This window comes from Pogoniulus pusillus, chromosome 2 (assembly GCF_015220805.1).
Source record: "Pogoniulus pusillus isolate bPogPus1 chromosome 2, bPogPus1.pri, whole genome shotgun sequence".
NCBI classification, from domain to species: Eukaryota; Metazoa; Chordata; class Aves; order Piciformes; family Lybiidae; genus Pogoniulus; species Pogoniulus pusillus.
In genome coordinates, this window is record NC_087265.1 from 31,859,494 (window position 1) to 31,881,026 (window position 21,533).

Consider the following 21,533-nt stretch of genomic DNA (forward strand, 5'->3'; position numbering starts at 1 on the left):
TTCTAAATAGCAATCCTACAAGGGTCTACCTTTACACTTTAAATCATCCATCAGAGGTGATGAAGATTGGAAGATGAGGAAGGCAAGACCCAAGGATGCATCTGACCAAGCCCCACCCAAGAAAAGATCCACCTAGAGGCAGAACTCGGCTTCCCTTCCAGAGCTGCAGATGTCCCCAAACCCACAGCTGAATCATGTCTTATTCCAGATTTTCAGTCACTAGATCACAGGACAAAAGCACAAGGACATAGTAATAAGCTGCAGTCTGACCTGGCCCAGATTTTTTTTAACTGTGCCAAAAAGCTACTGCAAAGGCTTTGCAAAAAAACCTCAACCTCTGAACAACACAGAAAAACCATTTTAACACTATGTGCATCTTGGTCTGTCTCACAGCAGGCCACAATCTCAGATAAAAACTGGGTAGAAGGAGAAAGTCTTTCTAGTGGCCCAAAAGCCTCTAAAAGGAGAAAAAAATGGAGCATCCCACCTTCAGAAAAACAAGACACCAGCAAACTGACTGCACACAGCTCCCAAGACATAAAGGAGCTTTAGAGAGCTTGATTTTTGTGAAGAAATTGGTATTGGTTTAGTACAGACCTAAAGAAATGGTTCCTGGGGCCAAACCGCCAAACCAGGATTACTAAAATATACTACAGCTTGTGAAACCTTGCAGAGCAGCGCTCAGACCTGCTGCTGAGCACGGGATGATTCTGCCTCTGCCACATCCTCCCCTTTACAGCTTTAAAGTGCCATCCGAGCGCAGCTTTTTTCCTGCTGCTTGACGCTTTCAGATCCTTGACCTGGTAACGATATGATATCTGCTAGCTATTATCAGAGGAGGAGAAAAGCTCTCCCCTCCTCACTTCCCTCCATGTGCAAGGCAGTGTGAACCCAGCGTTGCATGGTGCTGTGTCTGTGAGAGCTGAAAGCTGTCAAGCTGTAACTCAAACAAATCGGATCTAATCACCCTTATCAGAAGGGTGATAAAATCAGCAACATTGAGAGGCTACAAAAACACAAGCTGGGGAGGTATCCACAACGGGCACAGAAAGCCAACACTCTGAAAAGCTGTTTTCCCAGTAACGATCCTACTTCACAGAGGACATAAAACTGCAGTGCGGCATTCCTGAAGATCAGTGTTTGTGCAGGTTTTCTGCCACTTTTTGCAGACCTAAAAAACGTTATTACCCAAACTGTCACTGGAAGAGGGGTATGAGACAGAGGGCTGTCTTCCAGAATCCAGTTTTGGGCAAAGCAGTCACAAAACCACTACAGATGGATGGACACCACACTGATGAGATGTGTAATAGGTCCAGTCACAAAATAATAAAATCACAGAATTGTTGCAGTTGGAAAAGACCTCTAAGATCATCAACTTCAATCATCGACCTAACACCACCAGGGCTATTAAACCATGTCCCAAAGTGCCATGTCTACACATTTTTTGAACACCTACAGGGATGCTGACTCCACCACCTCTCTGGGCAATCCATTCCAATACCTGACCAGTCTTTCAGTAAAGAATTTTTTTCCTAATACATCCAGACAAAACACAGATACAGATCCTGGTTCTGTGGATGTGACTGCAGCTTTTATTCTGTTCACATACCTCCCCAGCCCAGAGCTGGACCCTGGCATAGGCACATAGCTGGAAATTAGGGTTTTCTGAGGCCAGGAACCCCACTTCAGAGGGCAATAAAGTCTTGAATGTTCAGAGAAGCGGAGTAGAACTGTAAGCATCAATCCTATATCTGCACATAGAGCTGGTTCTCCTTTATAGCCACTGCCAGCCCCTGGTCCTGAACCAGCCAGCTCAATGGCACCATACCTTAGCAGGAACAGTCCTTGCGTTCCTGTGCCTTCTGAACCGTCATTGCAATGACATTTTTCTGGTTAAGGTCAGCCCCAGAGGAACCACCTGGAGGTTTTGGCCAGCTAAAGGAGAACCTCTGCCCTCATATGACTCACCTTCCCATCGCAGAAGAGCCTGAGAAACATTTAGAGGAAGAGCATTTTGCAGCATGAGGAGCATACGAGTACACAGACGGACAGGGAACTTCCTGACACACACCCTGCAACTGTCTGTTAGTCACCACGGCTGCCAAGCCCTGACCTCCCTCCAGTGAGCGTGACGCAAAACACAGCTCCACTTACTCATTTCAACACTATCAGCGAATGTCATGCAGTGACTGAAAAATAAGGGTTGGAAAAGACCTCGGGAGGTCACCTAGTCCAGCTCTGTGCCCTGTAAAAAAGCCAGGACTATATTATCTCCATCAGTCTTATGTCTAACCTATTCTGAAAGGCCTTTAGTGATAAAAGCAACATATTCTAGGCTTTTGCTATTTATATCATGATTTTGAGCACTGCTTGAAGAATGGAGGGCACAGAGGGGAATAGCTGCCTAATAGCTGAACATTATGTTACAGAAATGTTGCAGGACCAGGGGCAGGCTGCTGAATAGATAAGCCTATCTCAGTCATACATCAGTGAAAAACCTAAGGATGGGACCACCAGCAAAGCATATGGACATGAGAGTGGAGAGTCCCAGCATAACTGTCCCGGACACCTGGCAGGGTTGTGGCATCAGGCAGAGTCAGTGGGGCCCATTCTTCCTTCATCATGCAACATGTAGATATAGACCTCAGTGCTGCCCAGATCCTGCAATCATTGCCTCCCACAGAAGCTGGTCTGACATCCTTCTTAGGGATTAAAAAAAATCCAGATAGGTGAAAAATAAAGCCATGTTCTCAGCTGCACAGGACAGAGTGTCTCAGCAAGATGCAGGTCTGGGCATATTTACACAAACATGCAGAGTGATGAAAAGAACAGTGGAAACGCTTTGCACAAAATCCCATTAGCAAATAACGGGATTTCTGGGAGCACCATCTGTGCACCACATTGAACACTCACCCTGGAGCACAGAGACTAAAGCACATTGCATATAGAAACCCAGACAAAAGAATATGCAATAATACACAAAGGCAGGGAGAGCATATATGGGATAGGGAAGAAGCCTAAGAGACGTTTTCCTCCCCATATTCACAATACCCAAATCCCATTTCTTCCACTATGGTTCCTGAGGCATCTCACAGCCCTTCTGTGCTCACTGTGAGGCCCCATGATGTTGCCACAGAAGGGGGAAAAAAAGCTTTGACATGAATGAGAATCAGCTGGCAAATCAAAACTGTTCAGTGCAAGGTGACACAGAGGTCTAGTATTAGAAACATTTCTTTTCCTCAAGTGTTTTTTTCCAAGGAGGTCTCTCATATTTCTAAGACAAGAGATTACCTGGGAGAGTCTCCATCACATCTGTGAGCTTCTTCATCTACATCTCAGCAGAAGGGGCTCTGGGAAAAATGCAAGAGTAGCCACACTGAAGTAACTCTGAAGTAGACCAAGAAAGGATTTGGTCTGAGTGGGTTTTGGAGATCAAAACAAACCCATCTTTACAAATCAACAGCTTGAATGAGCCATCTCCAGTGACTTCTCAAGCACCCCTTCTCCTCCACGCTTCCAAATGTCTCCCGCTTTGTCCACCCTCTCAAGGGCTCTTCAATAGCATCCTCCAAAACAGCTATTACAGCAATTACTGCAATTAATTGATTTGCATATCCCCAAAGCCCCATCATTAGTGCAACACAGCCAAGCGTGTTAGTGTTTAATAATATCAATCAACAATTATTCATAACATCCCGCCCCGGCAGACCTAAATATAGAGACGAGCATTCATGCGAAAACAAAAAGGAGGGGAGAAAAACACAAAACCCAGCAGCTAAACAAAAGAATTCATTTAGAGCAGAATCAGGGTCGTAGAAACAAGACAGACCAGAGACAAGGTCAGATGTCTCACTCCCAGCCCATGTGAGACTCTCCTAACCTGCCTTCTCTCAGTTACTTAGCTAGCTGCAACTAAAGTGGTTTTTTTTCCCCTTGTGGTAAATAGCCAGCAAGCTTCAATGAGCATAGACGCAGTGAGGAAGAAACAACAAGAGACAACTTTCACAGCCTGCTGGCCCAGGTTCAGAAAAGCACTTCAGCAAAAGCTCAAGAGAATCTCCATTCAGGACAACACTTAAGCACGTGATGAAATGTAAGTACGTGCTTCAAGCCTGATCCTCCTCAGGTCAGGTGCTGGTGAAAAAGTCTGCTAATCTCTAGTTTTCTAGGCATTTTTAGCAATACAGGCTGCAGCTCCTAGGGACCACACACTCGTTGCCAACCTCCAGATTTAGAGCTACAGCCTGTCTGCATAATATGTGGGCCCTTCAGGACATGAGTGGTGCTTTTGTGGCGGGACAGGAGAGCAGCTCACACCAACATGAAGGTACATGTTGTACATGTACTGTAGAACAACATAAGCCAGTTGGAAAGCTACCATCAGAGCTGCTTCTTATCAGTGCATTTTAAGAGATCTAAACCTACTCTGAGGCTTTCATTAAACCCAGGATGTTGCTCACAAGACTGGTGATTGAGGCAACCACATCTAGCCAAGCTCTATCTCCAGCCAGCATGACATCCATGCTAATGACACAAACCTGATGCTTTTGCCATTTCCAGTAGTCTCCTCTCCTTTTGCCACGGGACTTTCTCCCCACCAGAGAAGGAATGAGATGGTCCACACCCTGTCCACACATTACATATATCCAGGACCAAAGTATTCTTGGGGGAGGGTGAAGATTTAGACAATGACCCTTGGTATATTCTCCATCAGCAGCCACACAATGCAATGCGAGGCCACAGTACGACACCATCACCACTCTGTGCACATGAGGACATCAGAGCGCTGACAGATCTTCACCATCCATTGTGTTTCACATGGCTCAGATGTGCCTGGATCCCACCCGCCTTCTAATCCAACATGTGCTTCATTACTCACTCCACCTTCAATACAGCATCACCCTCAGCAGCAGGAGAAAATCTTTGCAAGACCCCAGTGTCAGATCACGTTAACATAATTAACAGATACATTAATGTGCATGCCAATCAAGCAAAGAGAACAGCATCTTGCTCTGAAACCACTGCCAAGCAATATTCAGGTGTTAACTTCTTTGCTGGTGTAAACTGATGGAGTACAGCAGGCACCAAAGGCAATAAGTTAGTCTGCACTGCCAGAGAAGCTGGAGTGACCACAGTGATACAAAGCCGCAGCCCTGCTGCAAGTCACAGCCTTTCAATAAGCTGGTGGCATCTCACTCTGAGAATACACCTTATTTACTAAAGAAATGAGGCCAGGAGGGGATCAATAGGTGCTTCCCACTGTAGCAGACACAGCCAGACAGCTGGCAGGGCAGCAATGTCTTCAGCCTTCATCACTCTGCTACATCCCAGCCATCTGGCAGAGCCCCAGGCTGTGGCTCTAAAGCCATCTTAATCTTTCTTCATCCTCACCCGGTGCATACCCATGCCCCCACAGACAGCTCTGCCAGCACAACCATGGCGCAGCAAACAGTCCAGATGTCACAGAGGGTGGCAGGAGGGACTTAGCCATCAAGAAGAATGTCCCTGCCAGTATCTGCACAAGGAAGAAGCAGCTGTGCCCTCACATCTCACCCTCTGGCACTGAACCAAGGTCTCCAGCACACACTTCCCTCTGCTTTGGCTGTCAGTCCTGTAGCTGCTCTAGAGCTGTATCCCGCACTAGAGCCATATCTCAAAGCTGTGAATCATATTACCTTGAGGAGCAGGACATCCTGCTTCCCAGAGCTCATACCAAAAGCAACCACCAGCTATCAGCTGCAGACTAAATAAAGCTTTTTTGCCACTGTCCAGAGTCTGGACCTTAACTGAAGACTCATCCCAGCATGGAATATCCTATTCCTATTGCTTTCATATGCCTCCCAGTCTCCATCAGTGCTGATCCTGAGGGAGATACTGTACCTTGATGGTAAGAAGGAATAAAAAGAAATGTCTTGTTAGCAGCTTTCTAAATAGAAAAAGAACCAAATAAGGTTTTAAAGCCCCCTTGCCTTTTGTTGGCCTTCCAACCTCCCCCACAGCCTGTAACCACATACAACACGCTGGGAGGTGTGCCCAAGAAATGAACTGCAGAAAGCATGAGCAGGAAACAAGGCAAACTACCGCTGCAGCAAACCACTTCAAAAAGGCTTTGGTTTTGCTCGGAGTCGCCTGAAAGGAAACTTGCCACTCACGGATGTTCATCCTTCATCTTTCACCCGTTTTAAAAGAAACACTAGACTGATTGTCTCTGTTTTCTTAGGCAAAACAGTGTTTCTGGAAAGCAGGGTTTAAAAGTAAAACATGAATAGGAAATCCAAACTGCTTCCATAAGTCCGCGTTTGGCTGGTTTGTGAAAACACCTAGCAGCTTTCACTGCCTCCCAACAGCAACTGATAGATTTTAGGGGAAAAGACAGACGTTAGTAGCCACAATGCTATTTTACACAGTAACAGGGCAGAGGAAATCCAAAACAACTCAGTGCACAACACTGAAGACCTAGAGGAGAGGTTTGCCTGGGGCAAACATCTCCTAACTGCTGTAATTACTGTGAAAGGTCACCAAGGACACCCTATGCAAGCTAGAACTTTTATGTAAGCTTTCATGTGGTTAGTGCAGCTCTTTTAGTCACTGCAGCAGAGGTCTGCCATCATGCCATATCAGGTGATATCAGCCAACAGGCATTTTTCTGAGAAAGTGCATGCATAAGAAAGCTGAGGACGTTGAGCCTGTTTCAACTCCTTGCTATCTTGCTCTTAAACACAACCATTATAAAGAAAGTTCAACCAAAACGCTGGGTAAAAAAGGAAAGGCTGCACATGTAGGACTCCACATTGCAGAGCCACATCCTGAAACAAGCGCAGAGGAGTTCAGCCTGCAAATATAATTGGATTTACGAGCCAAATTCCTCCTGCCTGCTGGCTGTTGAGAGGTTATCACGTCCCACCCCTGGCCCAGGAGGGTCCCCATGCATTCTGTGCTCCAGCAAAGGCTGGGTCATGCTCACGGTGCCTGTGGGGTGGCACCCTCCCACAGGCGGGTAACGACATGCATGCTACGTGCTGCTTGCTCCGCAGTCCAGGGACAGCATCTGCTCCTCTCGCATGCCGATGTCAACAAGCCAGCACGGCCCTCTGCATTTTTTAGCATGTGGCTTAATTAAAGGCAGATGAAATGGGCATTTTGTATTACATTTTATCCTTCAGTGCTTCCACTCCTGGGATCCCACTTACAGGCTGGGGGACAGGGAGTGAGAGCGGGAGGGTGGACCTCCTCCCTGGCATCTATGGGTCTCTCCATGCCTTCTCTCACAGGTAGGAGACAGAGCAGTGTCCTCTCTCTTAGGATGCCACAAACAGCCCAGGGAATGCAGGCGGACATGTGGGATGATCCAAGCAAGGAGTCCTTCAGACACTGCCCTTGGCCTCGCTCAACATCTGGGGCTGGTGGCATCTATTCAAGGAGGACGAAGCCACAGCACACACAGGTCAGGCCACTTGATTTCACCTGCCTCAGACAAATGATTATTTCGGGACCGGACAGCTTCCTTTACAGTCCCAGATCCCACTTTCAGAGGTGGGTGGAGAACGTCTGACGCATTAAGTGCCTCTGTAAAAGACTCAGAGTTGGCATCTGACTCTCAGCAAGACATATGTACAGTGATTTAGGTTGGAAGGGACGTTTGGAGGCCATCTGGTCCAATCCTGTGCTCAAAGCAGCAGTAAATAAATCACTGTACGTCTCTTCTGCTTCGGTAGCCAAAAGCACAGGTGGGAGACGTATGAGAAGCGGGGAAGTATGAAAGAGACATCACCAAAAGAAAAATCTCCTGCTCTGAACACCACCATGGAAAACAAGTCTCCTACGAAGAGGCCGCTAAACCACACCTTGCCCTGACCAACCACTTCAGCTCTCTGACCTCTAAACTCCAAAGCTTGGCAGGGTCTCCTCTCCTGAAGGATATCTCCCAAAAATGAAGGGTTTTGCCCTCAAGTTCCAATCAAAGAAACAGTCAGGTGCATAGAAGGTGCATAACTGATCTGCAGGTATAGAAACAAGGGTACTTGATGCTTTGCTCTAACTTTTACCCCTTTCTTCCATGGGCTAGTGGTTTTATGGTGCAGCTTGTAAAGCAGCCCTGGCCCAGAGATTGTCTCTCTGACTTTATTTACCCCATGTGGCCAGCCTGGGAAGAGCTGTAACTGCAGTATCAAAGGTGTTACACCACTATATGCTAATGTCATATTAAGAAAATGCTGCAAACCCTCTGTTTAACCAAGCAAATGTACCTGTTTCATGCTTTGATCTTGATGCAGGAAGCAGAAAAGCCATGTGCTACTCTTCTCCAACTCCAATAAAATCTCCCCCTGTGCTCACAACTACAACCCAGCTGTAGTTACCACCTGAATCATAGAATCATAGAATCAACCAGGATGGAAGAGACCTCCAAGATCATACAGTCCAACCAAGCACCCAGCCCTATCCAATCAACTAGACCATGGCACTAAGTGCCTCAGCCAGGCTTTTCTTGAACACCTCCAGGGACAGTGACTCCACCACCTCCCTGGGCAGCCCATTCCAATGCCAATCACTCTCTCTGGGAAGAACTCCCTCCTAACATCCAGTCTATACTTCCCCCGGCACAACTTGAGACTGTGTCCTCTTGTTCTGTTGCTGGCTGCCTGGCAGAAGAGACCAACCCCCACCTGGCTACAACCTCCCTTCAGGTAGTTGTAGACAGCAATAAGATCACCCCTGAGCCTCCTCTTCTGCAGGCTGCACACCCCCAGCTCCCTCAGCCTCTCCTCCTAGGGTTTGTGTTCCAGGCCTTCCACCAGCTTGGTCGCCCTTTTCTGGACATGTTCCAGCACCTCAACATCTCTCTTGAATTGTTTTTTCTCTGGCCTTTTCACTTGGTTTCACTATACCAAAAAGAGAGACAGGCCTGGAAACTAAACTGAAGCCACCAGTTTCATTCACAAATTTGCCTGCATCCTTGCACAGTGAACTATTGTTGTTATTTCTCACAGTTTACTGCCTCTGAGGCAGGGAGCATTGTTTTTATTGCTATTGTGAGAACAAGAGCAGGGGAGAAAAAAATATCTTCCCTTCCCCTCCCAATCAAATATAATAGAGACAAAAAAAAATAACAGGGCGGATGTTAGATCCTCAAAGATTATTTTTTTTCTGAGCTGTCTATAGGAGCTCAGCCTGGTGATGCAGGTTTCTGAGTCTGAATTTTATCAATGGGCTGCACTGGGTCCATTTGAAAGGACAGCAGGTGTTTGAACAATGAACTCAGGCTGCCTCTGCATCTGGGCTACAAAAGCCATCGCGGTGTTTACAAGAAACAGGATAATCAGGAAAACATCCTGCCACAGGCACCTAAAAAACGACAGTGCCTTGTTATTCATTTTTCTCTCACACTGTGCTGTTTATTTATAGCACAAGAAGTTGAACCAAGAGTTGGAGGGGAAAAAAAGAAACAAAACAGAATAAAGAAGTTTCACACTCATTTCCATACAGAAGTGACGCACGTGCAACGTGGCAGGGACAGACAGCCAGGCACTGGCTTTGTATTGTTCCTTCAACTCTAGATAGGATATTATTAACCTTTGAGTTCTTGCTGTAACTAATTAATTCACTGGGTATAAGTTGTCGGTTTTGCTCCACGCATGCAACTACATCGGTTGGCTTAATTCATTCTGGGATGCTCCAGATGGAAACTGAGTCCCCATCTACTGGATATAATGTCCCTAGAGCCTGAAGGCAAGGAGAGGGCAAAAATGACTTATTCACACCGTGAAAAATACTAACAGATTACTCTTACCAGGATTCACAAATTCTCAAAACACAGAAATTTAACTTTGAGACTGCAGGTAGTTGCTGTCCCTGGAGGTATTCAAGAAAAGACTGGATAAGGCACTTAGTGCCATAGTCTACTTGATTGGATAGGGCTGGGTGATAGGCTGGACTGGATGATCTTGGAGGTCTCTTCCAATCTGGTTGATTCTATGAGTCTATAGGGGAGGGATCGTGGAAATTGCTCATCCCTCTTGGTCACAAGCACTTAAGGTTGTATCCTGACGGCCTGCAGAGCAAGAAAGGCTCTTCCAGAGCTTGGAAAAGACAGAGGGTCCTCTCTGGAGGAACCCCTTTCCCTCTTTAGGCAGCATGGACTGCCCAGCCTTCGGGGTCAGAAAGATGAATAAACAATGCATAGAGCACATCTACAGAAATAAAGGCTGCCACCCAATCTCAGCCTGGGGTTCCCCACAAACCCACTGTATTTTGGGGTTACTTTCTACTGACAATGTTTGCTACTTTTCAGTGCATGAAGTAGGGATGCATCCAGTTTAGTGAGGAAACTTCTTAAAAACAAATATTTAAACCATAACAGTTTTCACTGAAGATGCACCAAAATGGAACCTCTAGAACATTTCTCAACATCGTCAAGAAACACTTGGAAAGTTGGAAGGTATCTCTGACTTCCAGACCAACATTTCACCACTCAGGTCACCTTTACATCTAGCAAAATTAAGTACTCCCTCCCCTAATATCATCCCTTCCCTGCCTTAATAATTTTGCTTCTGGAAGCCTTTGAAACACACCAGAGAGAGTCTGTGCACAGAATCCTGGAGAAATATGAATTGAGCTGCTTTGTGTCTCAAGGAGTTTGACTTCCTTGTTTTGGAGTTGAATCAAAGAGGATTAAGTCAACAGGTGCTTTACTAGAGAGTGGGAGGGGAAACAGGCCAAAACACAATGAAACAACAGCCTACGTGCACAAGCAGCAGATGAATTCCCCCACTGCTCACGGACAAACTGCTAAAGCAGATGGCTAACGTCCCACTCTCCTTTGGACTCAGGTCACTCAGTTGCTGGCTTTTAAGACATCAAGTCCTGGAGCATAAATGCTTCTCTTCAATGAGTCAGTGTGTCTGAGAAGGGATCTTCTTGATCCAGACTTGACCCATGAAGGGTTGACTTGCCTCCCCTGTCCCTTGTTCATAATCTTCTCTACTCCAGGCATCCTCAGAAACACCAGCTCCCAAGCTGGAGATCAAAGGGCTTTCAAAAAGCCTCTCTGTCTTTTGCATTGACTAGGACAACTGAAGCCAAGACTGCTGCCCCATAAATTCATGATAGTACCTCACAGCTACTTTTTTTTCCACAGTAAGGCTACCAGACAGTGCACCTATAACCTGGCCCCATCAGAGACCAGCATCTTCATACTCTCCTGCCATGGCCATGGAAAGCAAGCAACACTTCACTGTTCAAAGTTCTCACCAACCCAAGACTCCATGACAAGATGGTCCTACCAAACTTCCTGCATGGAAGGAGACAGAAGGGTTCAGGTCAGCTGATGCATTACAGCAATCAAAAGGAGCTTGTGTGTTGGGAAGTGTTTTCTACTCCTTTACTCAAAAAGAGAAGAATTTTTGACGTTTTCTGTGATTGATGTGCATGGCCAGTACTAACAGTGAACATTTTTGTCATTTTTTCCATCAAAATCATAAGAGATAAACATATAACACATTTTTAATTGCTGACTGGTAAGCCTATCAAGTGAGTAAGCAGTTAAAGGATCTGTGTACTTTTGAAGTGCTGCAATGGGTCTGTCCAGAAGTGCCATTTCACACACAATACTGAATACATCTTCACGTTACACAGCCAAAAAGTAATGCTACTTATTTCCAATATTTGCTTTGCAGAATAATATAGAAGTGACCTTTCCCCTCTTAAATGACTAAGGCTTGACACAGTGTTTGTGTTAATTTATTAAAAAATTTCTAGCTGAAGCCAAATATTCAAGCCAACCAGTTTCCTAACCCCTCTACTAACAAATTACTTGGATAATTGCCAGAAGCCTGAGTCCCTTCCCTTTTTCTATTTCTTTCTCACCAAAAGCCCATCTGGTGCATGTTAATTGTCAATCTGTAGTAAGAGCAGGATTTATGCTGGTAGGCACCTTTAAGAACAGCATCCTAGATAATTAAATAGTTGAATGTTGACAAACCATCATCAATATGGATTAAAATCGATAGCCTCCCCTTGGTGTTTCCCAGTGACAGAGCTGATGCTATTTGAATCAGCTTTTTTTGAAAGCTTTAATTTGATGGAACAACATTATTTCAGGAGATGATTTGGGGCTTTACTTTTTAACAATGAGAGAAGTGGAGTGTGGCAGGGCATTTAATATCTGGCTGAGATTTAAAACATACCCTCCTTATGAAGTATGACATTTTATACCTGAAACCACAGGAACATTTCCCACATTTAAGTGATAGAGGAAAAATTCCTCAAATTAGATTTGAACTTTATACCTTCTAATTCTGCTCCAATCCTCCTCCTCCAGGTACCATGCTCAGGCCTGATGAACACTCTGGTGCTATATCAAAGCCTAATAGACCTGACTGCCAACAAATCCCCTTCACTTAGCCCTGAAGCAAGCAGCAAACCTCCTGTAGATCCAGTAGTTAACATTAGCTGGCAAAATAGCTCAGCGACTGATCACAAAGCTAAATGAACTGGTCAGCACAGCCCAGCTGCCAGAGCCATCCCTCCTGGGTGTCAGCATGTGCTGGAAGCTAGCACTGAAGCCACAAGGCTGAGTCTCCAAGTTTGCAGCAAAAGGACACCCAGAGCTGCTTTATACACTTTAATCCAAAACGGAAAAAAAATCCAATATCCATCTGCAAGGAAGCCCTGGGCAACATCTCCCCAAGTTTGCCTATCAGAAGTCCTGCCTCTCACTTTCCTTGACTCACAAGTCTGCTGTGCTACCCAGTTACAACCAGGTCACCATTGGGGACAACTGCCCTGCTAAAAGTTCTATCACAGTCACTGTGCCTTACCATAGAATCAACTAGGTTGGAAGAGACCTCCAAGATCATCCAGTCCAACCTATCACCCAGCCCTATCCAATCAACCAGACCATGGCATTAAGTGCCTTATCTTCCAGGATGAGGGTAGGGTTCTGGTGCAAGGCAATTCTTCAGTGTGAGAGGTCCAGAAAAACATACCCTCCTTTCACTTCTTCACAACCCCAGCTTCATCCAACTCACTAGCAGCATAGAAACAGGCCTCTGCAACAACAACTCACATCAGCTAGATGCCACGTAGCACACACAAGGGAGATGCTGCACAGATATTTCACACCCATCACCATGGACAGAAAAGCAACAGGATCCTTGACTTCTGAGAGGTGACCCAGTGCCTCAGATGATGCATCCCACATGATAGGGAAAGCCTTGAGACACAGCCTCTCCATTTGCATGCTCTTTGGGCCAGCAATACACGCACAAAAAAAACACTCCACCTTCTATCCTGTGCCTTGAGGGACAATCCAGACCTCTGTAAATGCTTTGAAATATGAGTTGCAAAGGCAGAACATTTTTCCTATTATGTTCCCTTCCTTACTTAAGCCCTGACTCAATAAGAGACAGGTGCACTAAGCTCTTTGCCAGGGACCTGTGTTTAGAGCCACAAGGTCCTTCAGTTTTATACATTATCCTCTTGTAAGCTCACTAGTCGCCTCTTAAGCTTGTAATAAAAGACTTTTCTGAAAAATGATGGCACCTAGTTTCCAAGGCAGCAGAACTTTTAAGCTCATGTTTGCAAGAGCCTAAGGAATTAAGGATGCCAAAAGGAACACACTGTATAAAACCTATTGCCTATTCCTGCTGGATAGATTAAATAACAGAGTTTTATTTTGTAATGCAATGTGATCTGGATGGGGAAGTGGCTATCAGGACTATACAAAAAAACATACAACGTGTGGAATAATAACTACAAATCCCTTTAATCTCTGGTGGTTCCTAAAGACCTCAGATGGTTTGGTGCCTGTAGGGATTATCAGAGAGGCATGACCCTGGATTTGAAAGACTGAGATACTTCATGGTGTTGACTCACCATCAGCAGTCTCTGCTGGACCTCAGCTGCAATTCAGGCTGGGAGAGGAGAGGAGAAGAGAGGAGAGGAGAGGAGAGACAAATAAAGTTGGAGATAGGGATGGAGAGCACCTGTGTCAAACCTGGAAGCAGCTACAGCTGAACACACACCAAAGGACAATCTGAGGACAGCACTATCCAAACAGTGCAAGCGGACCTGTGTTTTCTTGCTTTAAACTACTTGAACGCTTAAGGATTCAACTGGAAAACTACAGCAAACCAGAACATCTCACACTCTACACCTTCTGTTTATAAATGTCTATTTTCTTAGGATAAAACCAATTACTTGTTCTCAGTCATACACTACTCCCATTTCAGCTACAAAAGCAGGCTCCTTTCCCATGAAAAAAACCCATCAACTCTGCTTATTTCATAATTAATTTTACTGCATGACTTTTTCCCAGCAACATGATTCTTTTTTTTTTCAAGTTCCCTCCAAACTGATGAAAACAAAAAGCCCCTCAGCTCCTGCACAGGCTCCCTGCTTACACTCTCACACATATCACTTTTTTGTGGCTTAATTTCTCATTTTTAAAATGAAGATGTTTGCTTCCTTCCAGCTTTTGGGGGTGGGGAGGAGGGAAGGGGGAATGCAAGCAATGGGCGTTACTTCATCTTTAATACAGTTTCGAGCACAATGAAGAACATCCTTTGCACTGTGACACAGAGGTGCTAAAAGAGGGCAATAAACCCAGATGAATAATTAACATCCACATTGTATCAAGCAGTCTTGCTGCTCTCCTTTCAGTTTCTTCAGAAAACTTCCTACTGTTCGTCTGTCTCAAACACATGAAATAGGTTGCTTAGTTATCAAACCTAGAAGCTACTTTTGAGTAATACATTGCAAAATAAAAGAACTACAGTCATTTTAAACTATTCAACTATTGTGACTCCAGCTCCTGAACTTGCTTATTGAATTGCAGGCATTACTCCCTTTCTCTTGGAGATACGGGAACTGTGTCATGGGGTGTGCAGAAAAAGGCAGTATTGCTTAAGGGTTATGGTCAAACTGATCCTTAAAACCACATGCGCTGATGGAGATAGCACTCCTGGGACTCTGCAGGTAAAAGTCTGCACTGAAAAATAACAGTTTGGCAAAAAAAAAAGTGACGTACAAATGTCTGCATTAACCAAAATAAGAATGTAAGGTTGCCATCTGAGCAGCAAAGACTCAGTTAAGGTACCTGTAAGAACGAAAGACAAGTTCCTGCTTTTCAGAAACCCCTGACCTGCAGATGAATGACAATCAGATACTAAACAAAAATTTCTGATGTAAAATTGCATCAGCACAGAGTATTACCTTCACTAAATTAACTCAAGCTGATTTTACATCATTTTCTGACACACCCAAAAAGCAACAGGAATTCAAGCTCACTTACATAGCTCAAAGCCTGCTTTAATACACCAAAAGAAAGAATGTTATGGGCATAGCTATCATGTGGCTCAAGAAATAATATGCCTTAGATGCATTTTATTATGGTCTTGTTCCTTCAAGGTTCATGTTTTCAAGCTTTTTCTCTAAAACCATGGGGGCTAGAAACTTTATTGTGAAAACCTGATAGCCAGGAGTCTCACCTAATTATACAATGAGATGCTTTAAAGGGGGAGGGGAAATAAATTTGTTAAAATAAAATAAAAAGCAAAAGAACACAAACACCCACAGATTTATGGGGGAAAAAATATGAGCCCTGGCAAAATACTCATTGTCACAAACTGAAAGCTAAACAAAACCAAACAAACAAAAAAAATTAACAGGAAGAAAAAGAAAAGAAAATTAAAAGAAAGACAATGCGCAACGATTCTTTCTTGCAAGCTTTAAATGGGGGGGGAGGGGGAATAAAGGAGGAATCTTTTAATGTTCTGCAGTGAATCCTTCTGTCTTTGCACATAGGCAATAAATTAAAACAATTATTTTTTTGAACTCCAGCTTGACTACCAGCTAGACATCATTGACATGAAAGCAAACCAGCTGTACCACCCTCAAAGCCAGGCTCCTAGCAGAACCCTACTCAGAAGTCAAGGGTCTGAACTTACAGGCTGCATATAGACATTCTGGATTAAAACGAGGGAAGACCTTCTCACTCTATACAGCTACTTGAAAGGAGGATGCAGTGAAGTAAGGGCTGGTCTCTTCTTCCTAGTAACAAGTGATAGAAGAAAAAATGGCCTCAAGCTGCACCAGTGGAAGTATCACACAGTATCACAGTATTATCAGGGTTGGAAGAGACCTCACAGATCATCAAGTCCAACCCTTTACCACAGAGCTCAAGGCTAGACCATGGCACCAAGTGCCACGTCCAATCTTGCCTTGAACAGCCCCAGGGACGGCGACTCCACCACCTCCCCAGGCAGCCCATTCCAGTGTCCAATGACTCTCTCAGTGAAGAACTTTCTCCTCACCTCAAGCCTAAACCTCCCCTGGTGCAGCCTGAGGCTGTGTCCTCTCGTTCTGATGCTGGCCACCTGAGAGAAGAGAGCAACCTCCCCCTGGCCACAACCACCCCTCAGGTAGTTGTAGACAGCAATAAGGTCACCCCTGAGCCTCCTCTTCTCCAGGCTAAACAATCCCAGCTCCCTCAGCCTCTCCTCGTAGGGCTGTGCTCAAGGCCTCTCACCAGCCTTGTCGCCCTTCTCTGGACACGCTCAAGCATCTCAATGTCCCTCCTAAACTGGGGGGCCCAGAACTGAACACAGTACTCAAGGTGTGGTCTAAGCAGTGCAGAGTACAGGGGCAGAATGACCTCCCTGCTCCTGCAAGTTTAGGTCGGACATTAGAAGAAGTGTTTTGCTGAAAGGGTTGTCAGATCAAATCTTCCCAGGGAGATGGTGGAATCAGGGATGAAAAAGAAACAAGGATGTGGCCGTCCCTGGGGCACTTCAAGGCAAGGTTGGACGTGGCACTTGGTGCCATGGTCTAGCCTTGAGCTCTGTGGTAAAGGGTTGGACTTGATGATCTGTGAGGTCTCTTCCAACCCTGATGATACTGTGATACTGTGATGTGGCGCTAAGGAACTTGGTAGAGCTAGCATAAAGGTTATTTCCAACCAAAACAGTTCTCTCATTCAGTGCTCCCATCTTCCCTATTGCTAATTCAAAAGAAAACCACCACAAACCAAAACAACAACAACAAAACCGGCCAATCCTGCTTGGAGTGATGAAGCACCACTAGATGGCATGGAGACAGACATCCCCAGCTTGGTGGCTGCTTCCCAGTTGCTCTTAGCTTAGACATGTGCTCAGTTTGCAGATGCAATTGATGGAAGAAATACAATGTAGAAGCCAGATTTCCAGATGTTGCAAGGGGAAAAATAGTAATAAACTGATTTTCAGGTGTGAAGGGAATGGAAAACCACCAGAAACTTGCTTCAATTTGTACTTGGGGCGGGGGGAAAAGGGGGGAAGAAGAAGAGGGGAAAAGCAAATGCAACTGGGAGAACGCCTTGGGAGGCAAAGTGAAAGAAAGGGAAGTAGAAAGAAAGGAAATGATGACAAATAAATTAAATTAACTCACTCTCTTCCTAGGACAGGTCCGGAGGCTGCACGGGGCGGAGAGGCCACGATCGCCCCACGCCCGCGGCCTCCCCTCGCTGCCGCCTGTCTCCGCGGTAACGGCGGGGCCGACGCAGGGCAGCCGTTTGCCCGGGCCGCGGGCAAACCGCCGCAAGCCGGGGCAAGGGAGGGCCGGGCCGGGGGTGCTCCGCGGCGGCGCAGGGAGCGGCGGCGGCCTCCGTGCCCGGTGGGCAGCCCCGCTGAGGAGCAGCAGCCCCGCGGAGCAGCAGCATGTCCCAGGCGTGAGTAGCGCGGGGGGCGGGGAGAGCGGCCGCAGGTGCCCGGGAGAGCGGCCGCAGGTGCCCGGGCGAAATCCCGCTTTAGGGGCGCAAAAAGCGCAGCGGCCCCGCCGCATGCCCCTTCCCACAGAGGGGAACGGCTGCCGCTACGAGCCGGCACAACGGGTGCTAGGCCCCGGCGAAAATCAGCCAGCCGGAGGGGTGCATCGGTGCAGGATGAGCTTCAGCCCCACAGAGTACCCGAGTCAGCTCAGCAGCGTTTAGGCCAATGTTAATATTATTCCTACTCAGACATTAGGCTATTTTCTGCTTGCAAAGAGTACTTTCTTTTGCACATAGTATATTTTTCTGTAATGAACTCCTCCTGCTGTCAAACCCAGTACAAAGCTTTAAAAGGTTATTAGCAATAACCAGACACGGGGCGTTGGCATTGGATCAAAGGGCCTGCAAGGAGCTGTACTCATTTCTCCAGAAGTACTGCTAAGACACCAAGCCCCTGTATTAAGCAAGCATTGTTATTGCTGCACTGCAAGGGTGGGAACCTAACCGAACATCCTTATTGACTTTATCCCTCACTGTTCTGCTGTTTACTGCTCCACGTCCAGCACTGTGGAAGCTGGGGGCACAGCCCACTTTTGGGCGGCTCTTGTGCCCAGTTCTGAGCTAGATGTGGTTTGTTCAAGTTCAGTAAATAATCAAATTCAATAAATAATAGCACATTAGGGAAAAGAAAAGAAACAACCAACTCCAAACCAACCAACCAAACCTGAAAGCCCTCAAGCAGTATTTGCAGCCAGCTGCTGCTCTTCGCCTGCACGTTCAAGCTCTGACCCTGTCAAACCTGATGGTGTTTAAACTGCTACCCCAGTGGGCTGGGAACACAGCCACCACTGCTTCTTACACACAGGCTTCTCCTCTGGCATCAGTGACATCGGCCTCAAAAGCCTCCTAATTCTTTTGTTTTGTGTCATCTTTCTGAATTCCTGCTCTTTGCCAGGTAAGCTTCTCAAATGTCCTTCCAGACTCACAACTAGAGCAGCTCCTTGTCAACGCATTGGGTTTTGTCTACTTCTACCTCTATGTAATTTGCAGTCCCAACCAGATGCCAGCTCCAGCTTCACAGCTTTCTAGCCAGGCAGCTTCCTTTTCTTTGCTTCTTGACTCAGAAGAGTGAGCTGAGGAACAAAGAAAATCATCCCCAAAGGCAGAGCAGAGACTGGCTGGGGACTCAGGTCAAGAACACAGACACAGTATATCCTTCAAGAGCCCCAAATTTGAGGAAGGCTTGGTTAGGCCCCTGGGCAATCCAGTGCAGAGACCACTTGGTTTGTAGTAGGACAATACACGGATCTGATGGAGTGAGTCCAGAGTGGACCAGAAAAATCAGAGGACTGGAACACCTCTGCTATTAGGACAGGCTGCAGCCTTTCAGTACTTAAAAGTGGCCTATAAGAAAGATACAGTGTTTTCAGCAGAGCCTCTTGTGACAGGATAAGGAGTGATGGTTTTAAACTACAAGAGGGGAAGATTTAGACTAGATCTCAGGAAGGCTTTTTTTTCCAATGAGGGTGGTGAAACAGTAGCACAGATTACCGAGAAATGGTAAACATCCAAGGTCAGATTGGAGCAACCTGATCTAGATGAAGACATCCCTGCTTACTGCAAGGAGGTTGGACTAGATGACTTTCCAGCCTAAAGCATTCTGTGATTCTATGCCTTACACTGGCATAGTGACTCAGTTAAAGTTCAAAAATGTAATGAGTAATTGCCAAGGAAAAAGATAAAGAGGCAGGGGAGCCAACACCCAGACAAAAGCAAACCACATCAAGAAGTCCCAAACCAAAACAACAACAGCCATCTCTACTGAGGTATCTTGACCTTTCCCAAGATAGTTATCTCAGAATCTCTAATACCTACAGTGTCTGAATGCTGTTATTTAAGCTAGAGTAACACTGAAAGAATTGAATATAGTTGGCAAATATTTGTGCTTCAACTGTTTGTCTTAACTCAGTTTAATTTTAGTAGAGACAGGACTCTCTAACATTTCCTATCACATTGCCAACAAATCCATATAAATCTCATACAGATTTTGTCATATGACAAAAATCTACACAGTTTTGTTTCCAGACGAGGTAGTGGTGCTGGGAAGGAACTCTAGTCTGACACTGATGTTTCTTGGCTCACTTAACTGTAATCATACTATGTCTGTACACAGCTAGGTATTTATAGCTTGGCTAATCCAGCTCTTTGCAAACACAAGTCTGAATATACACATCAGTTCATCAGCTACTGCGTTAAGCAATAGGCTGGATAGTTTTGTTTACTGTACTCTATACCTCAGTCAGTGTACTAGGTTTTCCAGGTAGTTTGTGCTTTTCTTTATTGCCCCAGGAACTGGTTTCAGGTTGTCATCTGAGAGTCTCAGCATTCCTTTAAAAAATAAACAATTTTTTAATCCAGGGGGAAAAAAAGTGAAGAAGTGAATTAAAAATGCTCCCAAACCATCAGGGAAATAGAAAGTACTGACGGTTTACCTAAATATACTCGGCCTTAGAGGTTTCATGTCATGATTTTTCAGTGGTTGGGACTGACAGTGCTGGCAAATCCATACAAATTTGATCTTCGTGTTTACTGTTGGCATCCCTCTGCATTCCTCCCCGGCACAGAACTGAGCTGCAATCAATGCCAGTAGTTATGAAGTCAAAGTGGGTTTTTGTTTTGTCCCAGGGTATTGTGTTTTGTAAGGTACAGCTGAGCTGGTTTTCAAGTAAGTTACCAAGGTCACTGTTACGTGGTTGTACTAGTGAGGTAGTCCTGGCTGTGTACCATCAATAATGCTAAAATAAAACTATTTTAAAAGCCACATGACCCAAATGTCTTACAACACACTTCCATATTGAAGGCAGTGAAGCAATGAGATAATAACACATGGGATTTATGATGATGAACTTTGCAACTCTAGGCAAAAAGATTTTATGGGACACCACACTGTTTGGCTAAGAATGGGGCTGGCTGCCTGTCTTGCCATGTCACTTGGAAGACAGATACCATCCTACAAGGAGGCAAGCACATCAGTAAGTAACAGCCAAGGCTATATGGTACTGAGAAAATCAGTATTACAGTCACATCCGGTGTAGTGTATGCTACAGAGCACATAGCTGTTTCTGAACTTGAGGTAAACATCTGCTTTTTAAACATCTGGAAGAACAGCTGCTCCACACAGGGAGGAATCACATAGATCTCGTGCAGCCATTTGGTTGTGCTGGATGTACTAAGTGTGTGCACAAGGCAGTTGTTTCATGCGCACTGCAAGCCGGAGTAGTCAGGCAACTTGTGCAGCACAGAGTCACACTGTGCACAATTTACATGGCTGGGATTTCACTATTTCCAGTCAGATTATGAGGTGTGTTCACCATCCTCAGGGCCCTGTGGTTTTAGCAAAAATGCAGTCTTGAACCAATGGAAGCCTGTTACTCCCCTGCCTTAGTAAGCTTTGTTTCAGGATAGAGACGGAACACTCGGAAAGTGCTGAGCTATATTCTGTCAGGGTCAGTAAGCTCCAGCAGGCAGGTAAAAGAACAGTCAGCATGTCCAGGCATGCTCGACATCTTCTAAGGACAGTTGTGGTGCTCCAAACAGAGCATACCCATTACATCGGCTGTAGGATTGATTAAGGAATGCTGTATGTAACACACTTCAGGAGTGCTCAAACCTCAGTGTTTGCATGCAGAGGTACATTATGTTCCAGACATTAACATAAATGTTTTGCATTTATATTTTCCTTCTGCCTTTCCTCTTCTCTTATGAATTTGTTAACCATTTACTTGACCTGCAG

The 21,533-nt window shown here is 45.5% G+C and overlaps 1 protein-coding gene across 3 annotated transcripts in view; it reads right to left on the bottom strand.

Annotated features, from left to right (window-relative positions):
- Positions 1-21,533, bottom strand: part of ACKR3 (atypical chemokine receptor 3) — a 67,049-nt gene that overhangs the window by 39,812 nt on the left and 5,704 nt on the right. The window contains exon 1 of one of the 3 annotated variants that reach the window (XM_064159556.1): positions 17,422-17,510. The exons of the other annotated variants lie outside the window; for them this stretch is intronic. The gene's annotated coding sequence lies outside the window, so the exon portion shown is untranslated. Of the gene's footprint in view, positions 1-17,421; positions 17,511-21,533 lie in introns of those variants that run through there. 3 annotated transcript variants of the gene reach the window in all.